The 27602-nt window shown below is 49.3% G+C and overlaps 1 long non-coding RNA gene across 1 annotated transcript; it reads left to right on the forward strand.

Moving 5' to 3' along the window:
- The first annotated feature begins 2711 nt into the window (after positions 1-2711).
- Positions 2712-26795, forward strand: LOC110582574. The gene is made up of 4 exons (XR_002480453.1): positions 2712-2753; positions 2843-2908; positions 5285-5372; positions 26698-26795. It is a non-coding gene; the product is annotated as an uncharacterized LOC110582574 (long non-coding RNA).
- The last annotated feature ends 807 nt before the right edge of the window (positions 26796-27602 follow it).

A 27602-nucleotide genomic window follows, 5' to 3' on the forward strand; every position in this document is an offset into this window, starting at 1 on the left:
AGCCCAGCGTCTTGTTTGATGTCGCGCTCCCCCCGCCCTCCCAGCCCTTCTCCAGGCTTGGAGGCCGCCAGAGGCCTGGCACACATTTCTCAGACACTTCATTCCTTCCTTCCTCCGAGCTCCCCACTGAGATAATGTTGTAAATGGTTCCACCAGATCTCGTCCGGATGAGATTCAGCGGTTCCTGACTCGGGGTGACCTTGGGCAAGCCCCTCTCGTTCTTTCATTCTGTAGCGCACGCTCTGTGCCAGACACCGTGTTAAACCCTGGGATTACCAAGATGAGAGATACAGTGGCAGTCTGCAAGGAGTTTGCAGTCAACTGGGGACAGACAGACCCTGATTTTCTGATGGATGACGGGGCATTCCTCCATTATTCCTCTCTCTTAGGGCTTAAGATGATGGCCTGACAGAATCTCAGGGAAGCACTAGACCACACTTGTATGGGCAACACTCTTGCCCGACTGGGGGCGGGGATACAGGGATGAAGAAAATGGTTATTACCCTCAGGAAGCCTACAGCAGAGAGTGCAGCCGACATCTATTTCCCAGTATATTCCTCTGGTCGGTTGGAGAGAGACATCCATGTGTCTAGATAGAAGTAAAATGCTGTGGAGGTTTAGGACAGTTAAATTACTAATAAGTGGGGGTATCCTGGAAAACTTCCAGGAGGAAATGGCATGTGCTTTGTATCTTGAAAAATAGGTAGGATTGGGGCACTGGAAATGTGAGTCATGGGGCTGAGGAGGATGGGAGTACCCATGGCATGAAAGGCCTACAGTCTGGAACTGGAGGTCCTGATTCAGGGAACATAGTCTGGAGTCCAGGCTGTATGACAGGCAGGTGTATAAGAAGGGACTGAAGGAGGAGCCTTGAGGCCAAGTCACAAGACCTTTAAACATCTTGCTAAAGGACTTTAAGCCTTATCTTCAGACAATGGAGAGCTATGAAATGCTCTTGAATAGGGCAGGGACATCAAGGTTCTCCTTGAGAAGGATGGCTCTGGCAAAAGTGTGGAGAGTGGATTGCAGGATTTAGATGCAGAGAGCCCAAGTTAGGAGGATTCAGGCGGGTGAAGGAGGTTCCTAAGTGCCAGGTGTAGACTGATACTCACCCGGAAGCGCCTGCCTAGAACCAGCTCACCTGGGCGTTGACTGCACACCATTCAGTGACCCAAGTTCAGCAGAAGCCTGTCTACCCTTTCATGCCACATTCCCCCACTATGTGGAGTCTAACTAAAGAGTCATTTGACTCTGACCATATTTACCTTCCAAGCGTCATTTCCATCTTCCAGGACAGCCCTCAAGTCTGCAGCCAAACCTTTACCTCATTGCAGGCTTGGTTTACTCACTCTTGCCCCTCAGGCTACTCTCTGGGATTTTTGTGTGTTTTTTTTAACACACTGCAGAGTGGGCTGTGCCCTATCATGTTCTGAAGAAATGATGAACAATGTCTCCTTTGTTGCCCTGCACCCTGGGCCAGTGGGACAGGACTTTTATTTCTTATTTTAAACAGATGGAAAGGTGGTGATGACAGAAAATTGTCCGTTGCTTTTGAAAAAAAAGGTGGAGTTTTCCTGTGTATTTGAAATCCTCTTGGTGAAAGGTGATGAGCCTCCGAAGTCACCCTCCTTTCTGCCATGCAAACTTTGCAAGCTTCTTAAAATGCTCTACTCAGCATCTGACTTTTTAAAAACTGCATAAATACTCTGACCCAGATTCTTCCAAGGAACTAAACCCTTCCCAGGGAAGCATGTTAACTCTTTCCAGGTTTCCCCCCAAGTCTGTGAGAGCCAGTGACTTCCTCCACTAAGTTCTGCTATGACATTGACTGCGGTCTGCTGTTGGTCCCAATTAACTAGCTGGGTATGCCACCCCCTGTCCCTTCTAGCCCGAGTCTTTTCTTGTCTCTGCCTCTGTCATCTCTTTGGGATTTGGCACCCTGAAGGTGCATGGAGAATGTTGATTATAGTCAGGTTAGGGTCTCACTGCTGTGCCTGAGGCAGCTCTCATGGGTCAAATAGTTAATCAGCAACCCTTTTATTGCCACTTTAGGAGTGCTTAGACTGGTAGAATGAGCAAATAACTTAAACACACACACACATTTTTTGAGAGACAGAGGGGTCAGTCAAGTAACCAGAAATGTGCCCTGGATTTGTCTCTGGGCCGAACAGACAAACAAAAAACCTGAACCCATGAAATCTCTGGCCCTCCACCCTAACCATTCAAGAAGAAAATTTCTTTGCAAATGTACTTATACACTGTTTTTCCGTATCCTTACTTATCCTGGGCAGTGAAAACAGGACCAAGCCGACACTCTTCCCACCCCTTCTCAAATGGGGAACTAAGCTCCTACACTCAAGAAAAGACTTTGGGAATTGGAAGCCTCCCCTTAGATAGAATGGCTTTATTTTTCAGTCCTCCCCCCACCCCCAAAGCAAAGGGAATATTGAACCCTGTTCATCAACAGAGGTCACCTCTTTGATCCCACTGTGAGACCAGCAGAACACAAGGAACCTTTCCCACTGTACCATGCCGTTGATAAATAGGACCAGGGGCTGCTCTGTTTATCCCGGTCCCCCTTTCTGGGCCACGAAGGGTGATTTTCTCTGTCTTCTGACATCACCTGTTTGCTTTAAACCATAAAACAAATAACTGCACCTCTAGTGAGACTCCCCTTTTTCCCTAGGTATCAGAATGGTTTGTGGGTTTGGTTTAAAGCTACAGAAAAGACAGAAAGTGAGAAAAGAAAAAAGGTATTTTGCCTGAGGACTTGAAGGCCCCCCCCCCCCCCCCCCCGTTTTCCTCCGCTTGACTGACTTTCTCACACTCGGATTCCCTGCAGCCTGCCAGAGCCGAGGTAGCTGCCCTGCCAAGAGCTATCCTGGGAGAGCTATTGAAAGAGCCTTGAGTAAGTACACACGGGGCGGATTTCTCCTCCCCCAGTACCTGCTCCGCACCTGTATAGGGAGCAGTCCCACACATATCACCTGATCGCAGCCTTTTCAGAGACCGTGAGAAAAATAAAGCCCGGGCTAGAAGAGCTGTTTGTTGTCTCTCCAGAGCTGCAGGCAGCTCCCCGCAGTCTGAGCGCCCAGCAACAGCACATCGCGGCCGTCGGCGGGGCGGTGCACGCGTGTCTGCCGGTGCGCGAGCCCGGTGGGAAGGGGCGGGAAGCCAGAGATCACCTGCAGGATGACGGCCTCCCTGCCTGCGTTTTCTGCCATCCACCTGTCCTTTGCTAGACTCATGATGGTGCTCCTTCTAGATAAGAGCCCATATATGCTCATCATGGCAGAATTCACAACCAGGATTTCTTACCTTAAGGTTCACGGAGGAATGCCCGCCCCGCCCCCTCTTCCGCGGAACCTAAAAAAAAAAAAAAATGCCTGGAATGGAATTCAAAATTAAGTCTACATGCATATTTGGCAGTAGCTTAATATATGCTTTTTGACTGGATGGACGAACCAATGGATGCATCATTTTTTCCTGAGAGGAGGGTCCATAGCTTTCAGCAGAATTTCAGAGCTTCTTGAAGGGGACCCAGGAAGGTGGAGGAAACTGATCTAGGCAACCTTCACTTACAAGTGTGTACTCTAAGGCCCAGGGGGGGCAAGGGACTGGCTTAAGGGCCTGCAGCAACACAGGGCCAGAGTGGGAGCCAGCAGCCAGCTCCGAGCTCTTTCTACCACACCACAGTGCTGTGGTCCATGGGAAATTCAGGGTGGGGTTTATAGAGTTGTGCTCACCATGGAAGCCTGGATTTAAAATAGACACATTAATAAAAGTACTTTGAATTTCCAGAACTTTTTTTAAATTTTAAATTCTGAGGCTCTTGAGCTGCTCGGCACCCAATTTTTGGATGGAGAAAGGGACAGGCAAGAAAGCCAAGTGTTTATCAAGAGAAGAGGATTCAGAAATGCTTAGAACAAGAGTCCTGGTTGCCATGAAGAAGCATTAGAAACAACTGCAACTCTGCATTCCATCTTTGATAAAAATAAGTGGCTACTTCTGAACGAAACTGCCTGGTTGGGTTCTAGCCAAGCGGGGACCTCAAGGTGCAAACGGGTTGGAGGCAGCAAGAGAAGCTTTCAACATTGGCTAATAGCAACCTGTAATGCTTTCTGCTCCCCACTCCCCACCCCGCCCCCCTTGGAAAACTTGACCAAGCCAGTGAGACCAGGGGAATGTGCACTTTTCTGACGGGCCCCCGGAAAGGAAAGGATGGTTGCCAAGAAAGCTTTTTCCAAACGGGTGGGGGGGGGAGGGGGGGCGCTCTGGAATGGCTTACCTCCCACATCTGGCCCAGTCACAGCAGCAACAGCAGTGCGGTGGGAAGCCTCTAAACTTGCTTTTAGCTGACCTTTACCCTCTGAACAGGGCTGCAGTGAGTCAAACCTGCAAGTGCAGGGATGAGGAGGGCATTCCCCAGGGAGCGCAGGGTGGCTAACTTGCACCCTTGTTTGTGAAAGGCTCGGAACCGCACAGGGGCCGGTGGCTGTGGGGGGTTTCTGGAAGGCTCAAGAAGGTGGGGTGAAGCCTAGCCCTTTAAGCCCAGGCCATGCATTTGTTTGGCTTGCTAATAATGGCTGCTCAAATTGTGACATCACGCTAAGTTGCTTAAAAAAATAAAAAAACCCTTCAGCTAGCCAGGAAAACCATTAGGATAAAACTTAGGGCCTGAAGATGATATGGGATGAATGTTGCAACATTTTATAATTAAAGGGTCAGGGGAGGCAGGGGAAGAGACCTAAGAGGTGGTATAATTGAGCCCAAGAGAACGTGACTTGCCTGAGGTTCAGCAGCCTCTCCAAGAGGAAATAGCAAAGCCAGAATTAGGCTTAGATTTTCTGCCCACCAGTCCAGAAACCCACCTCACCATATCTCTCTAAAAACATTTTGAAATGTCATTTACAGCAAGTGTGGATTTTCCAATTGCGAGCTTGAACTACCTGCTGGTGAGTGAGTTGGTAGTGTGACAGACTACGCCCGCACAGACCATGGTGAACTCCAGGCTTGCTGCACTGTGATCTTCTCTCAGATTTGCCCATTACCCTGTAACCTCGTGAAAAGAAAGGATCTTGATTTCTGAGTTCCAGCAGATAGGAAGCCACTTGCAGGGCTTAAGTCGGCCTGCCTCCCAGTCAGCCAAAGTGAGCCAAGCCACACACCATCCCTCCTTTCTTCGGATTGCCAACCTGTTTCCCTTATTTGTGCTCTAGAAGGAAGATAGGGGGGTGGGGAGAGAATATGTCCAGGCCCTGAATCTGTGCTTCATTAATACTAGGCTTTTATCGGGACCAGAGAAGACGTGATGATGTTGGAGCACAAAGACATGGAGCTGCTGGCTGACGTCACATGTAGCAGAGGGAGAGGTGAGAAATATAATGGATTTTCCAAGTGGTTGATAGATGGCACTTGCATGTGAAATACATATTTTTCCTTTTAGAGCTCAGGCTTCGGGAACAAGAGAAGATGGTTTAGGCAGGTGCCAGAGCCACAGCTTAAGACTCTGGTGGTTTGCAGCATGGTTGGGGTCTTCGGGTCTCATCCACAGAGTTGGCGGTAACTGTTCCCTGCTGGTAGATGACAGTGCACTTTCTAGTCCATCACGGCATTTTGTCCTCATATATGGTTTGATGATCTAGAAGGATTTTGGTGGGAGGCTTAGGGAGGGAGAGAACATTCAAGTGGTCAGTGCAGGAGGCATTTGGCTAGGCCATGGGTTACAGGGGGCACAAGATATAGGATAGGTAAGCTTTCTGGAAAACAGTACCTTTAAGGAGACAAGGCAGGGCAGGGAGCTTAGCAGCCAGGGGAGAATCAACTTTTCTTTCTTAGCCATGGACAAAAATTGAGTGTGCAGAAAAATGGAACAGAGGGAAGAAGAGAGATGTCTGTCAACTTGGTATAGAATGTTGGTAATCCAGAGGACACATCTTTGGGAGTGTGTGTGTGTGGTGGGGGGAGGCAAGGGGCCAGGGAGGGCGAGCTCTGTTGGAACACGCTGGCGTGGAGCAGGCCTGCCCGAATGACGGAGGTCTCTAGATAAAGTCCCGGAGCGTTGCCGGCTCCCGGAGGAGGTTGCCAAGCTGCGCGTGTATCCGGCACGTATCCAGCTGTGGCCTTTCTCTCTCTAGCCTTCCATAGCCGTGGGGTGGGTGGGGGGCAGCACTCACGGGCAAGTATTTGATCTCCTTGTCTTCGGTGGTGATTCACCCTCCTCACCTGCCCTCAAAAGTCCTGGCACTTGGGACAGACCTAGACTCCGTGTCTAGGACTACTCATTATCGGGATGGAAGGATAGAGTCCCAGCTTGTTTTCTTTGAACCGAGTGAACCTGTGTTGGTGGTGGTGAGGTAATTTAGTCAAGGATTACAACTGTCCAATTTCTAATTGCCTGTTTCACCGAATTCAGTTCTGTGACTCTTTGTGAGCCCCTACTATGTGTAAGGCAGAACTACACGCCTCTTTTGACAGATCACTTCCATCCCTGTTGCTATTTGAATGCTGGTCATCTGTGCAGAGTGGTGAGATTTATATTATAAAATTTTCCCCTTTGCCTCCCACATTCTTCATTTCTATTGCTTCTCTGATAAAAAAAAAAAAAGGCTCTGAAACTCCTTATGGTGTCTGGCACCCCCAAATCTTTGGAGAATAAATGCATGACTGAACTTTGACTTAAGGAAATAGGTTTTATCGGCAATTGGGTGAAACCCTCAGAGGGTCAGTGTATTTTTCCAAATTTACTGGATTGCGGAATCTAAGAGGTGGGTTTACTTTGACCACTCCTGGTGGCCACCTCTGGCCAGCTGGGCTGTCCCCTGCAGACAGCTCTACTCTGTTGCAATCAGGTGAATTTAGAGGAGTCTGTGGCTGTCCATATTTTCCCAGGCCTATCTTTATTGATGGTTATTAAAGGCACACCACCACATGGCAATATGAAAGTACAAAGCAATTCCCGGGGTAAGGTGCGTGGGAAGAAGTGAGATACTGAGCTCCCAAACCGTTCTACTGTAATCATAGTCTGCCAAATTGATGTATAGTTAATCAGTAAGATTCAGGCAGCCAGTTTCTACCACTGGGCAGCAGATGGGAAGGGGGAAAAGGCTGGTGGGGAGATCACTGTTCCTTCTGGAAAACTGGGAAAGAAATTGAGAAGGAGGTCACATGAGAAAGGAGAGGCTGGTGGGCAGTCCCCCAGGTGGAGCAGGAACCCTCAAAAGGTCGGAGGAAGGACCCCTGCTGACTTCTTTGCTGGCCTTCACGCTCTGTTCATGCCAGCCCCTCGCGGAAGATTCTGTGTAACCAAGAAGGATGGCGTAATCGTGCGCAGACACGCTGGGTTTAGTACGTGTAAACACAGCACACAAAAACACCAGTTTTTACAGAGCACCCCAACACACCTGTTGCTTTACGATGTTGATGATATTGATAAAGGGGCTGTAAAGTTGAGGTGAAATGGCCTCATATTTAAATAGGAACTTCAAGTGTTTTACAGCTGAGATTTGACTGAGCTGGTGATTATTTCTGTTAGGAATGTTGCACACATATCTCTATACGTTCAGGGAAAACGATAGCAGTGTGGCTAGAAAGCAAGGACAATGGAGCCAGACTGCCTCGGTTCATGTTCCAGCTTGTTTCCTTTCTAACTATGTGACCTAACTCTTCTGTACCTCGATTTCCTTCCCTGCTCAATGGGGAGAGAGTCGTAGTGCTTATAGGATTGCTGTGAGGACTAATATATCACGTGCTTAGAACAGGGCCCGGCATGTCACAAATTCAATGTAAGTTTTCAGCCACTTCTCTCAGTGCTCTCTGTGTATCTCCAGCATGTAAGATAGGTAGCCTCATTTATCGGGGAAAAGAATCATAAGATGTTAGTTCATATTTTCAAAGAAATGGATGGGCAACCACTGTGGTAAATTGGTCCATGAATATTTGGCAAAGCCAAGGCTTCAGCCAGTCTTTTTGGAGTCACAGGCTGGGGGACCAGGAGAAACCTAAAAAATTATCTGGCTCCGGCGCGCCCGGGTGGCTCAGTCGGTTGAGCATCTGACACTTTATTTCGCTCAGGTCGTGATCTCAGGGTTGTGGGATCCAGCCTGGTGCCGGACTCCATGCTGGCCGTGGAGCCTGCTTAAGATTCTTTCTCTCCCTCTCCCTCTGCCCGTCCCCCCCACCCCCTGGCTCTTGTGCACACACACACTCTCTCTCTCTCAAAATAAAAAAAATAGAATAATAAAATAAATAAATGAATATCTGGCTCCTTCTCCTTTTCCAGAGAAGAGGGTCTCTACCACACAAGTAGCCCTGCTTTGAGTAAAGGAAACAAGCCTCAGGCCCACAGAAGGGAGAATTCTGGATGCAGGCAAGGGCATCAGCGTGGGCCTGGCGCACAGGATGTGTGGGAGGGCCCAGCCCCGCAGGGAGGAATGGGAAGCGCTGCAGAGGGGCACTTAATGCGCAGGAGCAAACCCGGGCAGGCCCTCGCTGGATCCAGTCACACTTACATGAGATACGATTGGTGGAAAGATGAGCGTCTGAGGCCTTTCCTGCCCAGGGGTGCTTGTAGATGACCATATAGTTTATGGAGAGTGAAAGGTAGTGTTGTTCACAATCAGGTCGGGACACTTGGTGTAATTTGGGACTCGTGGCCATCCTACTTCTGTGGCCTGTGGTGACATGTTCTCCATTGTTCCTCTGGCCAGTCAGCAGTCTTTTCATCAGAGATGCTTCTTGAGGAGGAATATTATTCTTAGTCACTGATGTCTTAGCACTTCTATGTCTCTGGAAGGTGATGCCATTGATCTACCTTCCATAAAGGGAGGAGCCCCATTGTTGAGCCTAGAGGACCTTATTCGGGGTATCTAGGAGAAGGGAGGGTCAGAGGGCCTCCCTCTGACCCTCCCTTTATTTATTTTTATTTTTATTTCTATTTTTATTTTGCTCAGACGGTTGCTTACAGTATGTGTGACAGGACTTGGTCTCCTCTTCTGTAGAGCAGCCAAATACGTCTGTCCACCTTCCGGTCTGCACCAGGCTGTGTGCTTTCATAGCAATGCCACCAGCAACTCTTGCACCAGCCACCATGGCCGACGACATCCGTGTGTCTTGGGCATGTGTATGCAAAGAAAGCAAGTGCTGTAGTTTGAAATCCAGGCCCTTGTTTAATGGCAGAAGGAAGACCCCAAAGGAAGGAGTTTTTTCCCCACCTGACATACTTGTATTTGACTAAGTCTTTTATGGAAGAAGAAGAAGAACAACAACAAAAAAACCCCAAAACACTTCCCCTCCCCCGCCCCCCCCAATAGGTCAAAGTCAAGCTTTGCTGTTTGTTATTTTCTTAAAAAAAGACAAGAAAGAAAAGAAAACTGGGTCCTTTGCCTGAGTGTTCTCCTATGTGCCTATTTAATGATTAATAATACCTTGTGGGCTATTGTTTGATGTGGCCTCTGCTGGTTTGAACAGGAGAATACTGATTCACTCTTGAGGCATTTATGAATCACAAGTGTTTACCCTGAGACAATAAATGAAAGGGGGAGATTGAAAAAAAAAAAAAAACCCACCCAAATATGTTGAATTCTTTGAGCAAAAACTGAAGATAACAGGAGATCTTAGTCTTTGATACCCTGTGTGGGGCCCATTGCTTTCTCTCACAGAATAAAGACCATGTCAAATGACCAAGATGAGGCATTTGAGTTTTATAGATTTTTCCTTTCACTTGCTGATAGGGTTGAGGCGTTTCCCCTTGTTTTCCAGGTCACATGCATCCCTTGTCTTCCCACCTGTCTGGTCCCTCCACGTCAGTCGTTTAGAAGGGAGTTTCTGGATGGTTCTTTAGGGGCACTATTTCCCCCCCCCCCCCCGAAAGGGTGGATTCAAGAGATGGAGAGACCCGACAGGCCTCGGTGACAGACCGGACCAGGGCGGCTAAGGAGGAGCCGCTCCCTCGATGACACCTGGTTTATCACAGTTGCACTTGCAATAATAGGTCCTAGACTTATTTTCCCTTCTTTCTGCCCTGAAGCCTAGAGTTGAGTGAAAAAAGATTGCTACTTTTGCCCCTGATGGCCCTTTACATTTTTTTTTTTTTGAGATAGTTTTAGACTTACAGAAAAGTTGCAACAATACTAAGAAAGCCCTCATACCCTTCACCAGCTTTCCCTGTGTTCATCATCCTACCTAACCATGGAGCAGTCATCAAAACTGAGCAAATAATCTTGATCCAGTGCTATAAATGACTGACTTCCTTCCCATTTCATTATTTTTTTCTATTAGTTTTATTTTATTTTATTTTTTTCTTTTCCAGGATCTCATCCAGGATTCCAGGCGCATTGAGTTGTCTGGTGTCCTCAGTCTACTTCTCTCTGTGACAGTTCCAAAGTCTTTCCTTGTTTTCATGATGCTTTTAAGAGTACTGACCAGTTGTTTTTATAGAATGTCCTCCTGGGGTCTGTGTGATGTCTTCTCACGACTATGTCAGGGAGCTGCGCTTTTGGGGTGTATGTGTCAAGGTGACGTGCCCTTCCCGGGGCAGCAGGGAAGGGGTGACATGATGCTGCCCTATTTCACTGCCGCTGTTAACCATGATTATGAGGGCAAGTTAGTTTCTGCCAGGGTTGTCCACTGTAACGTTACACTTTCCCCCTCCCTCTTCTCTACATGTTTTGGGGCTGATACTTCAAGATTCTGCAAATATACTGTTTCTCCAAATTTAGACTCTATCAAAGGATCTTGCCTGTGGCATTTACTACTGTAGCAAGCTAATAGTGATTTTTGATCTCCCTCATTCTTTTTACATTTATCAATTGGAACTCTCCTTAAGGAGGAATTGCATGATGTTACATGTGATAAAACAGAAATAAGAAATCCATACTCCTCTGGAGCCTACATTTTTGATGGAGAGAGAGACAAGCAAAATACATGGAGTGGGGTAGGTAGCATATTAATGGGTGACAAGTACTAGAGAGATACGTCAAGTAGGGGAGGGGAGAGAGGCAGTGCCGGGAGCAGCAGGTGTGAATTGCATGATCAGGGAAGGCCTCTGAGGGAAGACTGGAAGCAGGGGAGGGAACCAGCATTTGAATATCTGGGGGGAAGCTTTCTAAAGAGGAGAAAGCGCCAGTGCAAAGGCTCTGAGGCAGGACCACGCCTAGCGATGGGACCTAGGAGAGTGAGGAGGCCGGAGGGGCTGGTGGGGTTGGTGGGGCTGGTGCAAAGTGAGCAAAATGCAAAGGGGAGAGAAGGGGGAGAGGCTGCAGAGAGTGCCCGGCCAGATGCTGCAGGCTTGGGGCTGTGGGCTGTGAGGGAGGCCGGAGCCATGGGGATCACAGACTGTGCTTCATGTTACTAAAAGATCACCTTGGCTGCCCTATGGTGGGCAAGGAGGGAGTCCAGGAGACCACAGGTAGGAAACCATAACATTCATCCAGGAGGTGGTTGCACTGCGGATATATTTTGAAGATAGAACTACCACTGTCAGGAAGGGGCTCCTTGTGGCCAGCAGCTTCAGGCTACCTCCAGAACCCCCAGGGGGCATATCCTCCCTCCCCTGCCTTGAAGTGGGGTTTCAGGCCCACGTCTGAGAAGTGCTGGCTGGCCATGTTGAGTCCAGGCACTGTGGCCTGTCCTGGGAGCCTTCTGTCACCTGGGTCCACCTTCCATCTCTCTGCACAGCAGGACTCTCTCTGCCCCCGGGCCAAGCTTCTGCTCAGGCCCACCCACCACCTCCCATCTTCCCAAGACCCTTCCCATCTTCCAAGGATGCAGCTCTGCCACCTCCAGCCCTGCTCTCTGAACACCTCCCTCTTTTTTTTTTTTTTTAAAGATTTTATTTATTTATTTGACAGAGAGAGAGACACAGTGAGAGAGGGAACACAAACAGGGGGAGTGGGGGAGGGAGAAGCAGACTTCCCACTAAGCAGGGAGCCCGATGCGGGGCTCTATCCCAGGACCCTGGGATCATGACCTGAGCCGAAGGCAGACGCCCAACGACTGAGCCACCCAGGCGCCCCTGAACACCTCTCTCGGTGTGGGACACTAACCAGGCCTGCTTCATGTGTGCAGCCCCTGGAGACAGAGACCACAGACGCGTCCGTAGTCTCAGGGCCCCTTAGAGACCAGGACCGGCCCCAAGTGCCTCGGCAGCCTGTTAGCTGGTCTGTTGGTATATGGCATACCTTAAGAATGAAGCAGTTATGTTTCTTTGTAATCATGTAAGTACATTTTGCATTATACTCTACATATGTTCATATTTCCTTTAATATAGAAATAATGTTTCTGCCTCTCCCTCTGGCTAACTCTTCAAGTCAAATGGAAATTCCAGATTTGCTCTCATTGGGCTCCTCCGTACCTGTAGAGGGGTACTGTAAAAAAATAGTTTGAGAAGTCAGGTGAGGGGTGCAGGGAGAGGTAGATGTCACCGAGGGTTCATTTGCTACTAAGAGATTTCTCTTTATCTAGTGATTGATTTTATCTTTAAAAAATGCATATGGTTGGGTGCCTGGGTGGCTCAGTCGGTTGAGCGTCTGCCTTCAGCTCAGGTCATGATCCTGGGGTCCTGAGATCGAGCCCCATGTCAGGCTCCCTGCTTGGTGGCGGGTCTGCTTCTCCCTCTCCCTCTGCCTGCCACTCCCCCTGCCTGTGCTCTCTCTCTTGCTCTCTCTCTATCAAATAAATACATAGAATCTTAAAAAAAAAAATGCATATGGTTAAACATTTCAAGCAGTACAGAAAGGTAGATCCTGAAAAGTCACCCTTCCATCTGTGGCCGCCAGCCCCCAGGCCCCATCTTGAGGGCAGGCACTCTTACTCATCCCTTCTATACCAATCCGGGGACTGCTAATGAACAGTCAACGGCTGATAGCAGAAAGTGATGACCAGTTGAAGGTAAACTGAGGCACCGTGAAACGCAGCCCCCAGCAATGTCCTTCTCAGGGCTAAGGCGGCCTCCATGCCATTTTTATTATTGTCTTTGGTTCAGGCCCCCTAAGAGTAAGTTTGCCAAGACCCCACGCTAGAGTGGAATTGGGGCATTTGGCACTGCCCTCTGTGGCTGCGGGTCTGTGCCCTCACAGGGAGATGTGCTGTCATTGGGATTGTCTCTCCCGCAAAGCCGACCAGAGGGAGGGGCGCCGCCCAAAGCTACATTGGGAAGAAAGGCAGGTGGGGGGACAGGGGACGCCAGCCCCTGCGCTGTGATCACAGCAATGTGAGAGATGACAGTGAGGTTTCGGGGGGCTTTCTTGTTCCTCCCCACTCCTCCTGCGCCTCAGAGGCTCACCTGAGAAGCAGCAGTCTTGGCTACCTTTCCCGTGGGAATTCAGCGCAGCCAACAGAACCCCTGAACTCTGCTGGGCCACTGCCAGCAACCTTCAAGCCTTTCCCCACTGCCGCTTACAGTGACATGATGTCATTTTTATTGAGGCAAGATTAGATTTTTTTCTGAGTTTTCAAAAGTGTGGTTCACATGATCTCTAGTACTTTTCCTATTGAGTGAAGACCACAGAGCTGCCAATTCCAATTTTCTTCAGCTTTTATCACTAGAAGAAGCTTAAAAGAAAAAAGGAAGGGGGAGAATGGCTGAATGAAAATATTCCCCTTGGCCCCGGCTGTGAGCGTGAGGGTGGCGGGGGACACCCGCATCGCCCGCCCCCTTTGTGTGACTAGTGCAACAGGAAGCTGTCAGAAGACTGGAGTCGGCCCTGGCTGCTAGACGACACACAATGTCCCCTAGCCCGAAGGGTCTTCCTGCCAGGAACCGGAAGAGAGGGAAGGTGCAACCTCGGGTCATTCATGGTCGTCAGGAGAGTATCGGAGAGGATGCTGATCCTTTGGGAGACTATCGGGTAAAATAAACTCTAGGAGAAGTTTCCTCCTCTTAATTCTAATTTTACTAAGTCTCCTCTCTGGGGGCAAAATTTCCCATTCATGCATTCATTCAGCAGATTTACTGAGATTCTACTAAGTGCCTGGCTCTGCTGCAGATATGGGGTGAATAAGGGAAAGTACATGCCATTCACTGTTGTTTTTTTTTTTTTTAAAGATTGATTATTTATTTACTTATTTGACAGACAGAGAGCACGAACAGGGGGAACAGCAGAGGGAGAGGGAGAAGCACGCAGGGCTCGATCCCAGGACCCTGGGATCATGGCTGGAACCAAAGGCAGACGCTTAACCGACTGAGCCACCCAGGCGCCCTGCCATTCACTGTTCTTTAAGGGAAATTAAAGAATGCCGATTTACATGGATCATGGTTTTTCAGGTGCCAACTCAGCCTTCAGAATGAGTTGGTGTGATGGAAAATCGTGAAAAACATGAGATCCAATCACATTTTTGGGGCATAAAATGAGAGAATGAGGTCTGGAAGAGTAAAGGAGATGCCAAAAAAATACATGTCTCGGGATGCCTGGGTGGTTCAGTTGGTTAAGCGTCTGCCTTTGGCTCAGGTCATGATCTGACCTGATCAGGGGATCGAGCCCCAAATTGGGCTCCTTGCTCAGTGGGGAGCCTGCTTCTGCCTCTGTCTGCTGCTCCCCCAGCTTGTGCGCTCTCTGACAAATAAATAATAAAAACTTAAAAAAAAAAAAAAGGAAAAGAAATAAAGAAATACATGTTTCCCTGTTTCCCACTCCATAGGAGTCTTAGAGTAGAAACAACATTTACATGACACCACCACTGATGAGCCACATTTTCCTGCAGGTCTGTTCCTCACCACAGCCTGTGAAGTAGGGCGGGGCAGAATTTACTACAGCTCTGTACTGCACCTGGCACGTGGTAGGTACTCAGTGAGGGTTTGTTGAATAAATTTTGAGTAAACCCCCAACTTCCAGAGGTCAAACAGGCTCACAAGTAATCAAGAGACTGGTCCCAAGTCACTTGGGAGTAAGTGGCAGAGTCAAGACTTGAACTTAGAGGTCTTGAATTCACACATCGAAGCTCATCCGTACTCGGTACTCCTAGGGGCACTGTCTCTGGAGAATTCTCTAAACTACTGGCCTTTCTTTGGCTGTCAGGTAGGTGACTCCGGAGGCAACCTCCTTGCAGGTTGCAGTGAGTCTTTGAAGAGTCATTTCAAAAGGATGGAGGCCAAGGTGACTTCACACGTGGACAAGACATCTCATGAGGAGACCCTGCTTGGTTGGAATGTTCTCCCAGGGTTGACTTGGTTGTGCTAAGAAACGTGGGCATCAGGTGTTGTTCTTCAGGTATGGATTTCTAAGCGGTCCCAATATGGGTAGGACTATCCTTGTGGAAGTCTCTGCAGCTCTCCAACTCACTCTGTCTCTGTCATTTATGTGGAATAGAAGACACGGGGTTCAGAGCAGACTTGTGCAGGAATTCTCCCCATTTGTGTCTTGTGAACCTTGATTTTTCTCCTCTGCAGAGGGAGAGAAGGACTGTGTTGGGAGTGAGGTAAGTCCCAGGTAGTTTAGAAGGCTTTGTCAGGGTGACAGGGCTAGCAGCTACAGTATCACTGGGCTGGAAGAGACCCAGAAAGGGACTGAGCCCCTTCTCCTGCCTCCAGAGGCTGGTGCTGGTTATGTCCTGTGGAAATATGCAGTGTGGGGACAAGGAGGAGGCTGCAGGAAAGGAGGGTCTGTCTGGATAAGAAAGGAGACCAGAGTGTGAAACTTCATCTTTTTGTCTAATCTGCGCTAAGGGCATGAGGTAGTACAGAAAGCTTTGTTCTAGAAGTCAGAGAAGAATCCGGGTTCTAGTCCTGCCTCTGCTGTAGACTCATGGTGTACGTCCCTACAGATGATATTCATTGCTGCCTCTCCGGGCCTCGGTTTCCCCATCAGTAGTCTAATGGTTTTCAACCAATGCCTTGGGAGGTGTTTCCTTCCCAGGGAGTGCAGGGTCTGAATGTGGAGGTGATGCTGGGCAGGAGGGGCTCCTGTAAGCCCTCTGATCCTTCTACCAGAACGATCTGGCTTTTGCTTGTTCACACATTCCACGGTCTTCATACGATTTTGTTCAAAGAAAGTGTTCCATTGGTTTTGTGTTTAAGTTTGAAAACCACCAACTTAGAGACTCTCAGAAATCCTTCCCAACATGAAAATCATATGATTCTTCCCTTATGCCTCCCTGACTTTTGGACTTTGTCTCCTCTACCCTGTAGCATGTTCTGCGTTAACCACTTATATCCTTGTTTTTCTCTTTCCAAAGGCTCCTCGCAAGCCAATTCCACAAATAAATATGAGCATGTGGGGCCTGCTGCAGAGGCTGCCTGGGACAGGGCACCCGGCCCTCAAACTGCTCACACTGTGTGGTGGGCTGGGGACAGTTGAACCAAAAACTACAAAACTACACTGTGTCTTACTCCTCATATTCTTCTCCCATAACTGGGACCTCGTCTTACATCTCTCACCCACGGCCAGCACATGTAGGGCACGGAGTAGGTGCTTAGTAACTATCTGCTGAAAGGATTGATGAATGAATGGCTTGTTTCCCTCTTTGGGAAGAATCACAGATGTCTCTGTAGCGAAGGGCCTTCCCAGGACCGACTGGAGCTCTGTGGATGCTGTGAGCTCCATGTGTTCCCTTTATGAGCTGGGTTGGTTACGGCTCTTGGGGGTCATCCCCTGTAACGGGTTAAACTGTGTCCCCTTAAGAAAGGTGGCAAAGTGCTAACCCCTAGTACTTCAGAATGTGACCGTATTTGGAAATATGGATTGTTAGAGGTTTGTTGGTTTGTCGAAGGGAGGTTGCGGATGTGATTAGCTAAAATGAGGTCATGCTGGATAGAGTAGGGTGGGCCCTTAATCCACTATGACTGGTGTCCTTACAAGAGAAGAAGACACACACAGACACACAGGGCAATGATAGTCATGTGATGATGTAGGCAGAGGTGAGAGTGATGGACTCAGAAGCCAAGCAGTGCTGAGGAATGCCCGTAGGCACCAGAAGCGAGGGAGGCAAGCCAGGATTCTCCCCTGTAGATTTCAGAGGGAGCGTGGCTCTGTTGACTCCTTCATCTCAGACCTTCAGCACCCAGAACTGTGAGACAATACATTTCTGTTGTCTTTTTTTTTTTTTTTTTTAAGATTTTATTTATGTATTTGTCAGAGAGAGAGAGAGAAAGAGTACAAGCAGGGGGAGCGGCAGAGGGAAAAGCAGACTCCCTGCTGAGCAAGGAGCCTGACCTGGGGCTTGATCCCAGGACCCAATCCCAGGATCATGACCTGAGCTGAAGGCAGATGCTTCACCGACTGAGCCACCCAGGCGCCCCTACATTTCTGTTGTCTTAAGCCACCCAGTCTGTGGTACTTTGTGAGGGCAGCCCTAGGGAAGGAATACATCACCCTACCCCCAATGTTATGCTTAAAAGGAAAAATCTACAACCTCTTTTTCCTTTAACCTCTATGAAGTGTTCACGGGAAAATATGTTTGGCTTGAATTTACTCTTTTGAAGCATTAGTTACAGTCTCTCATCAAAATACTTCATGTATTTAAAGCTCTAAAAAGTCTTTGTATATTGGGTCATAGGTGTGCATATATTGGATAGTAAAATAGACAAATCAAAAAGCAAATGACTTCCCTCCCGCCCCCGCAACAACCCAAAAACTCCACTCCTAGCCCTCATCTCTTTTTTTTAAGGCAAATTTGCTGAGAATTGGCTGCTTCATTTGACTTGAGAATTTGAACGCCAGTTGGGTCTGCAGATGAGTCTCACTTTCCTCTCTAGGAGCTGGCCCTGCTTGTCTGGATTAAATGGGAGGCAGAATCACTCTTCATCCCTCTGCAGAAGGGATACTACTTGGTTCTGAATATTCTTCTTGAGTTTTGATTCCCTGGCCATCTTCCTGGGGGCAGGTGGCCAGCTCTGGCTTCTCCTGGGTGCCCTTGATCAAGCAAGCATAGCCCCTCCTCCACCATCCCCAAGGAGATTCAGGAATTTGTAGGACCCACCTCACTTCGGGTTATTGAATAACTGGTGGGGCATCGAATGTCACGGCTAAGAAAACAAAGCTGCCTCCCTGTTGGGCCAAATGACCTCACAGCCCCAGCTGGTCTCGTGGTCCTGGCTTGCTTGGCCTTCCCTCGGTGACACCTTCCAACAAGCCCCGCCTACATCGTACTGTTCTAAACACCTAACTGATGACTCTCACTGTGCTCCAGCCAATGACAGCAGCTTAAGGTTCTGACTAAGCCTCCGGCAGTCTTGCAGGAGGGCGAGGGGGCCTTTCTTTACAGCTTCAAGAACAGAAGATGGGAGTTGGAAGGAATGAAAGGCTTACTGTATTTTAATTCAAAATCCACCATTAACCTCCCAAACTGGATTTCCAGCCCCCCCGTAGGTGTGGAGAAGACCAAACCATCACCACCACCCCTCTCCCTCCCCCAAATCCGACCTGGCTGACCAGGGCTTTGCTGCAGGAAAGAGAAGTTTCTGGTGCCATTTGTCCAGCATAGGTACCACAGCAACAATAATGTGGGAATCTTTGAGCCACAAATCTGGTGGGGAAAACCATCTTCCCGCATTCAGCAGATGACCGGGGGCCTCCCTTAGGTTGTATCTGCGGAACTGCTTTCAGTCACTGCTGCTGGCTTCCCAGTCAGTGTCTCTGACAGATTACCACAAAGACCAGGAGAACGGGGAATGGTCTCCAATAGCAAGTCGTGGTCTCCTCAAGTTTGGGTTGGAAGAACTAGGGGAACCTGAAGGGGAGGTAATTACTCTGTGTTGACATTAAATTCATGAATTTGCTCCCTCATTCATTCACTTATCCATTCATTAATTGGACATTTTCTGAATTCGTTCATTACAGGCCATGCACTGTGTGATGTGCTGGGGAAATAAAGACCATGTCGCAGTTAGTGTTGCTAGTGTGACTTGTGCCTGAGGAGAAGTCTGTCCAGGGGGCTGAGAAAGTTCTGGGGAAGAAGAGATCAACCAGTGGTCCAGGGGAAGTGGGGCTCGCTCTCCTGGGCTGAAGATTACCTGGAGAGGAGCCTCCAGGGGGAGTGTCAGTCGTCCCCAGGCAAGCGGCGGCAGGGCGGGTAAGAGAAACAGTTCACCCCAGTGGTCTCCTTGGAATTGTCCTGTGCCTTCCAACTTCCTTACATGAAGGCTTTCTTTAGAAAAGACAGGGAGAGGGGCGCCTGGGTGGCTCAGTTGCTAAGCATCTGCCTTCGGCTCAGGTCATGATCCCAGGGTCCTGGGATCGAGCCCCGCATCGGGCTCCCTGCTCTGCGGAAAGCCTGCTTCTCCCTCTCCCACTCCTCCTGCTTGTGTTCCCTCTCTCACTGTGTCTCTCTCTGTCAAATAAATAAATAAAAATCTTAAAAAAAAAAAAAAAAGAAAAGAAAAGACAGGGAGAGACATCAAAAGAAAGCAGATTCCCAAACTTTTTTTTTAAGATTTTATTTATTTATTTGTTTATTTACTTATTTATTTAGAGCTAGTGCGTGCACAAGCTGGGGGGAGGGGCAGAGGGAGAAGCAGGCTCCCCACTGCGCAAGCCCATTGTGGGGCTCAATCCCAGGACCCTGGGGTCATGACCTGAGCCGGAGGCAGACGCTTAACCTACTGAGCCACCCAGGCGCCCCAGATTCCCAAATGTTTTGAGACAAAATTGGTTATGGCACATAGGACCCAATCCTTGCATTTGACAAAAAGATGTCATAGGCTGTCCTTTGGTCAACTCTAGGTCTCAGTTATAAATGAATTTATAAGTACATGGAACTCTGGGCCTCTCTCCCAAGGTCAGACTTCCATATTCGCTTGTCTGAGCACTGGCTCCAGATGGCATTGGAACCATGCTGTTTTATGTACTGGCCTGACACATCCTAAAGCAGACATTCTCCAACTTAGCACCTGAGAACAAATTGCCAAACTGTTTATCAAAGGGTCATGCCCATTTTTATTTCCGTAGTATATGGGAGTAACTGAGTTTAATTCTAAATTATCTGCTATTTGTGTCTTGCCAAACACATGATCGAGAATGAATTTAGCCCTGTCCTTGTATCTGATAGACTCAACACAAAGAAATAGGTTTGCATTACATGAGTTTAGTTCCTTTACACTGAATTATAAATTAAACCTGACCTTAGCTTTTCTTATGTGTCATTACAAAACAAAAAAGGTCCTTTTTGCATCTTCTGCTAAACCATCATTGAGAACCCCAGCCACTGGGCCACTCAATGTCCCTTGTATCAGGACATATTAACTCTTTCACTTCAGCCTTGGTTCCATTTGTGTATCAGATGATGATACCTTGGCTCTTCAAGAGCTCAGAGTTTACCTTGGTGCTTGTGGGAAGTAAACGTCTCTGAAACCACCTCTTCTCCTCTTTCGGGGAGATTGAAAACAGGCTCAAGGACCACTAGCCAAAGGCGCATCAGGTATCAGGGTAATTCATGAGGAGGTAGGCTTCCAAAACTGCAGGTTCTCTTTAACCTCTGTATTGGGGAGTGAGGTGAGACTTCTGGCTTCTTTCCTGTGCTAGACTTTGGGACCTGCCTGTTCGCCCAAGCAGACCCTGAGTCCACGTGTTTAAGCTACTGCAAGGAAAGATTGTGAGCTTGCTTCTAGAAAGGTGGGAGAGTGGTAGCAGCAGGAGACTGGCAACCGTCCTGCTTGGTGGTGGTGGTGGTGGGCATCGAGGGGTGAGTCCCTGTGCAGGTGGCTGAGGACAGAAGTCTGGGAGGGGGCAGAGAACAGGCATGAGACCAAGGTGCAAAAGGCAAGGACTGCATCACAGTGCCCCCCGATTCAGTGACCCCCCTCCTGGTAAATGTGGTGCTCACCAATCTCATTAGCTACCCTCCTCCCCAGGAAGAGAGAGCTGGGAAAGTTCCACCCCAAGCCTCCCCTTTTGTGGGCTGCAGCGTATAAGTCCCTTCTCCATAGCAGCGTGAAGAAGAGAAAATCAGGTTTACTCCCCAGGGTACCTAACTGCAGCAGCCGGCTAACCTGGCTGTCTACCATAATTGCACCTTTCTTTCCTCAGTGACGTTTGGGATTTTCCCCTCCATTTGTTTCTTGAGCTTTGCTATTATAAGCATATTTGTTTTTTAATTGTAAGCAACCTAAATTTTTGTATGATATTACCTACAAGGGAATAACCAAATGCTTGGAGTTCTAAGGCTAACATGTGCAAGACAGAGTGAACAAATCAAGACACTTTGGGGGTGAGGCCTTGAGAGCTAGGACTCCAGCAAGAACTTAAGTCAGCAGGACAATTCTCTACAGGTGACAGGGCCTGAGTTGGGTGTGACTGAGCCCAAGAGTCAGGAGATCAAAGGCAGTGTTGGAGGTGGGAATAACTGTGAGTAGATATGAACAATTGTCATTCCTTTAGCCCTTTACAATTTGTAAAGTATTTTAACATCCATTATACCCCTTAATCTTCACACCAAGCCCACGAGTGCCTATTATTATCCTCCCTGTTTTAGCCATGGGAAACTAGGCTCAGAGAGTTCCAATGGGTTGGATCTGGGACTCACACCTGGGTCTTCTGGCCCCAAATGTCATCTTTACCCCACCCCCTCTCCTACACTGTCTGGGCTGGGGGAGGGGACCAACCCAATTAAAAGGGAAGAAGTGCTCTAGAGAGCAATGGAAAATTATGGTACTGAGTTAAGGCTGAGCCAGACTGAGGAGGTCCAGTGCAGATTTCACGCAGAGGAAATAAGGAGCCGTTGAAGGCTTTTGGGCAGGAGTGTCACATGATACAAGTGATAGGATCCATCAGTCCATACCTAGTGTTCACAGAGGCTTGGGAGGTGGAAAGAGGAAATATGGGAGTAGAGATGCTGGGAGGGGGCTTTGGGAAGAACCCTGGGTCTCCAGATTCTATTGTTAGTACCCAGGATGTTGCTGGCTTTTTTTCTTGGGATTCACTACTGTGCCATGGATTTGGAGTTAACCACAACTGAATATTCTGTCCCTTTCATTCACTGTCTTTATTAATGAGCTAGTATCTTTGACGTTACTTCCACATGATTTTCAGCATTTCTGCTTTACCCCACCTCAGAGCTCCCTCTCTAAGCAAAGCTTCAATTAAAGCCATGCACTAACATGATTTAGAATTGGAGCAAACATCGACTTTTATTAGATTTCATGAGTATTTACTGAGAACCAACTATGTGCTGGGTGCTGTGCCAAGTTCCTCCGTCTGGGAGGCGGAAGGAATGGGTTGCCGAGCAGCGAGTTCGGGTGCTCCGGGGCTCCAGGGGGAGAGTAGGCAGGGAGAGAGGGCGTGGGGGAGGGGGCCGGGGAGGAGCTTAGACCGGGACACAAAGAATGCAGGAGAGGGCTACCAAGACTGGCTCCTTTTCACACCAGGAGGACCGGGATTAGGCACGGATCCACCTGCAGCCATGAATGTCCCACTCTGAGGTTGCCTTTGTCGGGGGATCAAAGGGTGTCTCGGAGCCGCCAACAGCCCCAGCCCCAGCTAACTGCTCCTTTCTGCTCTGCGGCTGGCCAGCCCTCTGAAACTGGCTGCTCCAGAATATCGAGTTGGGAGTCTGTCTCCCCCCCTCCTCCCTCATATCTGCTCCCCTGGGGCTGCAGTAGAGAGCCCCACCCTCGAAGGGGAAGTCTGTGCTGCGAGGTGCAACAGGACACCTGAGTCCAGCGTCACCATATGCCCTTGGGCAAGTTATTTCTTCTCTTCGGTTCCTTCCTCTTTCAGAACTGGAGCAGCTCCGGGAGCTCTGAAGATAGGATGGTGATTACTGCAGAATTGCAATGTGCGTGCGTGCGTGCGCGCGCGCGTGTGTATGTGACTTGCTGTTTAATAGGGTGCTAAGACGGCAGGGGGGCTGGCCTTTCCGTCCCCCACCCCCACACGTGTGGCTCTCATTACTGTCAGGAGGCCTTAAGTCGGGCCCCATGGAGATGAGAACAGACCCCTTAATTAGGCACCGTTCCCAGAGCAAGAGAGGGAGTAGCCTGGGCCTGGCTGCCCTGGCGTCGCGGGGAGCCCAGCCTGCAGGGCTGAAGGGGGGTGGGAGGGGGAGGCGGAGGGCCGGGGCATCTGAAGGACTCAGCAGGTTTACACTTCGCTGACCCGATGGATGAATGGGGCCCTGTCCACCCACATGGGGGCCTGGAATCTTCAATTATGGCAATTACATCAACAGGTCGGAAGGGCAGCACTTTCCACTGAAGAGGTTCAGGGCTTAAAAGAAAAATCCTAAAGCCACTGTTTTTTTTTTTTTTTCCCCCTCTTTCTTTCTTTCTTTTAAAGGGATTGGGTTGATGGAAGAAGACCCCCATCTGCAGTCTAATTGGGCTGTGGGGAGAAAACAAAGATGTGGCACATTTTGGGGGGTAAAATCTGGCTGGCACGTGTTCACCTGCTTCTGGACGCTCTTCTCTCAGTCAACTTTGTGTTAGAGTTCCCCGTGCACTTGTGTCTCCCCTGTCGTCTTCCTGAGCGAGGGACGGGTGCCTTCATCTCTGAAGCTTCCTGGCATGCAATGCAGTGGGAGCCACTCAAGGCAGCACCAAACTGGCCTCCAAGGGTTGGATTAGACCTTGGAGAAGTCATGTCTCTCCGACCCTTGGCTTCCCTAGCTGTAAAATGGGCATAATGCTTTCTATCCTTTCTCCTTCCTAAGCTCATAAAGAAGACTTTAGATCCTGTTCTGTACTCAAGCTAATTGGATGGGTTTTTTTTCTCTCAGCTGCCCTGCTGCTAGGTAGGTGAGACTCAAGTGAGACTCTCGCACCAGCAGCATGGGCGTCACCTGGAGCTTGTTAGAAATGCAGAATCTTGGGTTCCATGCTAGACAGACTGAATCTGCATTCGACCAAACTCCCCAGGAAATTCGTGTGCACGTTACAGTTTGAGAAACCCAACTCTAGACTGAGGCTTGCATACAATAAACATTAGTTGAGTGAGACTGAGCCTTGTGGCCTGGCCTTGCTCTCATCTATAAAATGGGGATAATGATATTTGTTCTTTCCCATGGGGGGATGCTGGGAGAGCACATAAAGTACAGTTGACCCTGGAATAACACGGGTTTAAACAGCATGGTTCCGCGTATATGCAGATTTTTTTTTCAGTAGATACAGTACCGTACTGTAAATGTATTTTCCCTTCCTTATGATTTTCTTAATAACATTTTCTTCCTTCAGCTTACTTTATTGTAAGAATACAGTATGTAACAGATATAACACACAGAATATGTGTAGATCGACTGTTGGTGTCATCGGTAAGGCTTCCGGTCAACAGTAAGACTATTAGTACTTAAGATTTGGGGGAGTCAAAAATTATACTCAGATTTTTGTCTTCGAGGGGAGGCAGTGCCTAACTCCTCCATTGTTCAAAGATCAACTGTACTTTGTAATTATAAAGGTATTTTATCCTGTCATTCACTGGACCATTCAATAAACATTTGCTGAGCAGCTATCATAAGGCAGGCTTGAGATTCATACAATATCATTCCTGTTTAGAAAAAAATTTGCAGTCTCCTAAAAGTCTGATTTTTAAAGGAACTAAGTACAACAGAATGTGGTAAGTGCTATCAAATAGCTATGCTCAAAATAGGAGATGGTAAGGGTGAGAGATAATCAGTTCTGATGGAAGTTCAGGGCTGGGTAGGTCAAAAGAGGCTTCACCGAGGGGGTGGCATTGAGCTTATGTGGGCATGAGCCAGGTGAGGGAAGAGAAGGGCCTTCTCGATGGAGGCTTTGAGACATGAAAGAGGGTGGGGGATTTGGGGTGGCCTTTAGTCCTGAGGTCTAGCGAGAGTGACTGGAGTGAGAGTGTATTTGCAGACAGTCGCATGACTTGCTTGGTGAGTATGGACAGGAGAGGTCTTGCTGCCTGTTTAGTTTCTTTGGGGCCCATCATCTGGTTTACTTTAGCTTCCAGGCCTGTGTTGGGGTTATCAGCCTGAAAGTTATAGTCCTGCCTACACTGTTAACTGCCTAAGAGGAAGATATCATTTTTTGGTCTGTTTGTTTATTGGTTTTTCTTTTTATTGCTCATCTGCTCTGATAGGTGGGTAGAACACCAGTGTTCTACTTCTCAGGATTTTAACATAACACGGAGTAGTGGGGGATTAGTGAAGGAGCGGAAGTAGGCTTCCAGATATGTCATTTATTTTTACCACCCAGTTGGAAAGGCAAGTTGGCACCTAGGCTGAGAATTGAGATGTCAGCGTGTTTAGGAAATGGCCGAAGCCCTCCTTCAGCTCCAGTGAGATGTGTCGCTGCCCTGCTCCCCTGCGACCATCCCACTGTGTCTACAGGTCACAGTGGTCACAGGCTCAGGGCGCTGTGGCTCTCAGCCAGCCTGTGGGTGACAGGAGAGATAGCAGAAACTGATACATATGGGAGAGGTGGCTCTCATCCAAAGCAGGCAACCATGCCTCTGGGCTCTGCCTGGTCCCAGTGGGTGAGACCAGAGGGGAGAGTGGGTGACACCATATGGGTGTGGGCAGAGGGAGGCCCAGCGCAGAGCAGGCACGGGGTGTGATTTCAGTTCTCCTGAGGCTCAGGAGACTTGCAGCTTGACACGAGGCTTGAGCTCTCTTTGCTCATCCAGGCCAGCAGTGTGCGTGTGTATGCTGTGCCCGAATGCAACTCCACGATGGAGGGGGACGGACCCCAGCTCTGGGGGCTCTGGCCACTCCTCAGTATGGCCGGAAAGTGGCTGGATGCTTGCTGGGCCTCCTTTTTGCTCAGTTCAAAGCTAAAGGCCAGGACTTTGTCTTGCTCGTATGGGATAGCGCCCTTGGGTGCTGAGTTAATATGTAACCAAACTTGCAGAAAGGTTTATCTGTTTGTCTCTGGCAAGGACATTTGGGCAAACGGCTTTCTGCACCACTGCCCTCGGCGTTAGTGTTTATTCTCTTTGGGCTAGGGAAAGAGAACCTTCCCGTATCACTGGTCCCTTTTAGTTCTCTGTTGACATATCCGTGGTGAACTTTTTAAAGAAAACGACCCCAGGGGCTTAATGCTCTGGGTGGAGCTTCACTGTAAGCTTGGGAAGTGGCACAATGCAGAGAAACTTTCTGAGATGTGCAGCCAGGTAGGACTGGACTCTTGCACTTAAGAATTGTGAGACTTAGGAAAGTACTTTACTGCCACATGCCTCAGTTTCCCCAGTAGTACCACAGGAGTGAACTGCTCTTCTTGCTGGATGGGGGGTGGGGGTGGGCAAAGGACACAGCACAGGGACAGCTGCCGTGCTGGGAATCTGGATGTGACCCAGCCCCCGCTGGTCTAGAGAAGGAGAATCGGAAGCCTTTCAGTTCATGTGCGGGCAAGCAAAGGAGCCCAGTGTCACCCCTGAGTCAGCCAGAAAAGGAAACTGCGGCCAGGAGCGCCCCACCCTGCGGGGGCCCCTGTGACCACCACACCTGTCCTCAGACCCACACAAACACCACAGAAGGGAGCCCCACCGCCCTCAGGCTTCCTGATCTCACTCTCCACACCCACTCTCGCTCCACCTGACCTGGCCTTTGCTCTCCCAGCTCCGGTTGCCTTGCCTTTTTGGATCCGACCCTTGCCAGGTCCCTGCTATCGCCTCGAACCCGCTCAAAAGTGACGGATCAAACATGCAGGGCACGACTCCTGCCGCCTCTGGTGGGCACGCCTCCCTCCTCAGCGGGGCCAGCAGCTCCGTGCCGCCGAAGCAGCCTCCTCCCTCCTCTGGGTGCTCTCTTGGTTGTTTCCGGGGTGCCGTTTCCTCCTGCCTCTCTAGCTCTATCATGTTTTATTTTTTATAGCTGTGGGGAGCAGTCTTTGAGGATTTGGGGGGTGAACACGCCACGGGCCCGCTTCATCAAGAGTGGAAATCGGCAGGAGGAAAAAGGACGTCCTTAAAGTGACGTGAGGAAGTCTTCAGGTGAAGAAGCTCTCAGTGTCCCCTTCGGAGGGCAGAGGGGAAGTCCTGAGCAAGTTCCTGATACCAACGACCGGATCTACCTCCTCTAGATGCTGCAGAGATAAAACGTTTCTCTCTCTGCCCTGAGCCTCGGTTTCTTGTTTTGTAAAATGAGGACAATAATGATTCCAATTTAGGCAACGTCATGGGTGGCTATGAGGACCCCAGCAGGTACTGGAGGTGGAAGTACTTGGTAAGCTCCGCAGCCCCAGGCACTTGACAGGGGCTGCCCACGTCGGTTCTCAGCCCTGTTCTGGGTGGAGGCCTGAGCATCCTCAGCCGGGGGCCGTTCCTGCTTGTGCTAAGCAGCCCCCTGCCAAGGCCCCTGAGTTTCCGGGACTGGAAGACAGATGAATTCCATGTGATCCCTTTCCTCAGGCTTTTCTCCCAGATGGAGTGTGCCTTGTGGGTGGTGAGGAGGCTGGAGGAATTCGCAAGGGTGACTTTGCGGGAAGCCTCCAGATGGGATCTCCCGTGGCAAACACGCCTGAGTCAAGGACCCCAGCTCCCATGGGTCCCCCTGCCCCAGTTAAGAGGGGGCAGAGCGTGGCAGATGTGTGGGGGATGTGTGGGGCTGCATGTGTGACATGGCATCCCCACGTAGGCAGGGAAAAAGTCATAAAGGGCACGTCGTTATTCTGATTTCATACATGAAGAAACCGAGGGTAAGAAGGGCCACGCTCCTCCTCCACAATTGCACGGCTCATAGAGGGAGATGTGGCATTTGAACTTGGGACAGTCTGGCTG

The sequence above is a fragment of the Neomonachus schauinslandi genome, chromosome 1, assembly GCF_002201575.2.
Source record: "Neomonachus schauinslandi chromosome 1, ASM220157v2, whole genome shotgun sequence".
Lineage (NCBI taxonomy): Eukaryota > Metazoa > Chordata > Mammalia > Carnivora > Phocidae > Neomonachus > Neomonachus schauinslandi.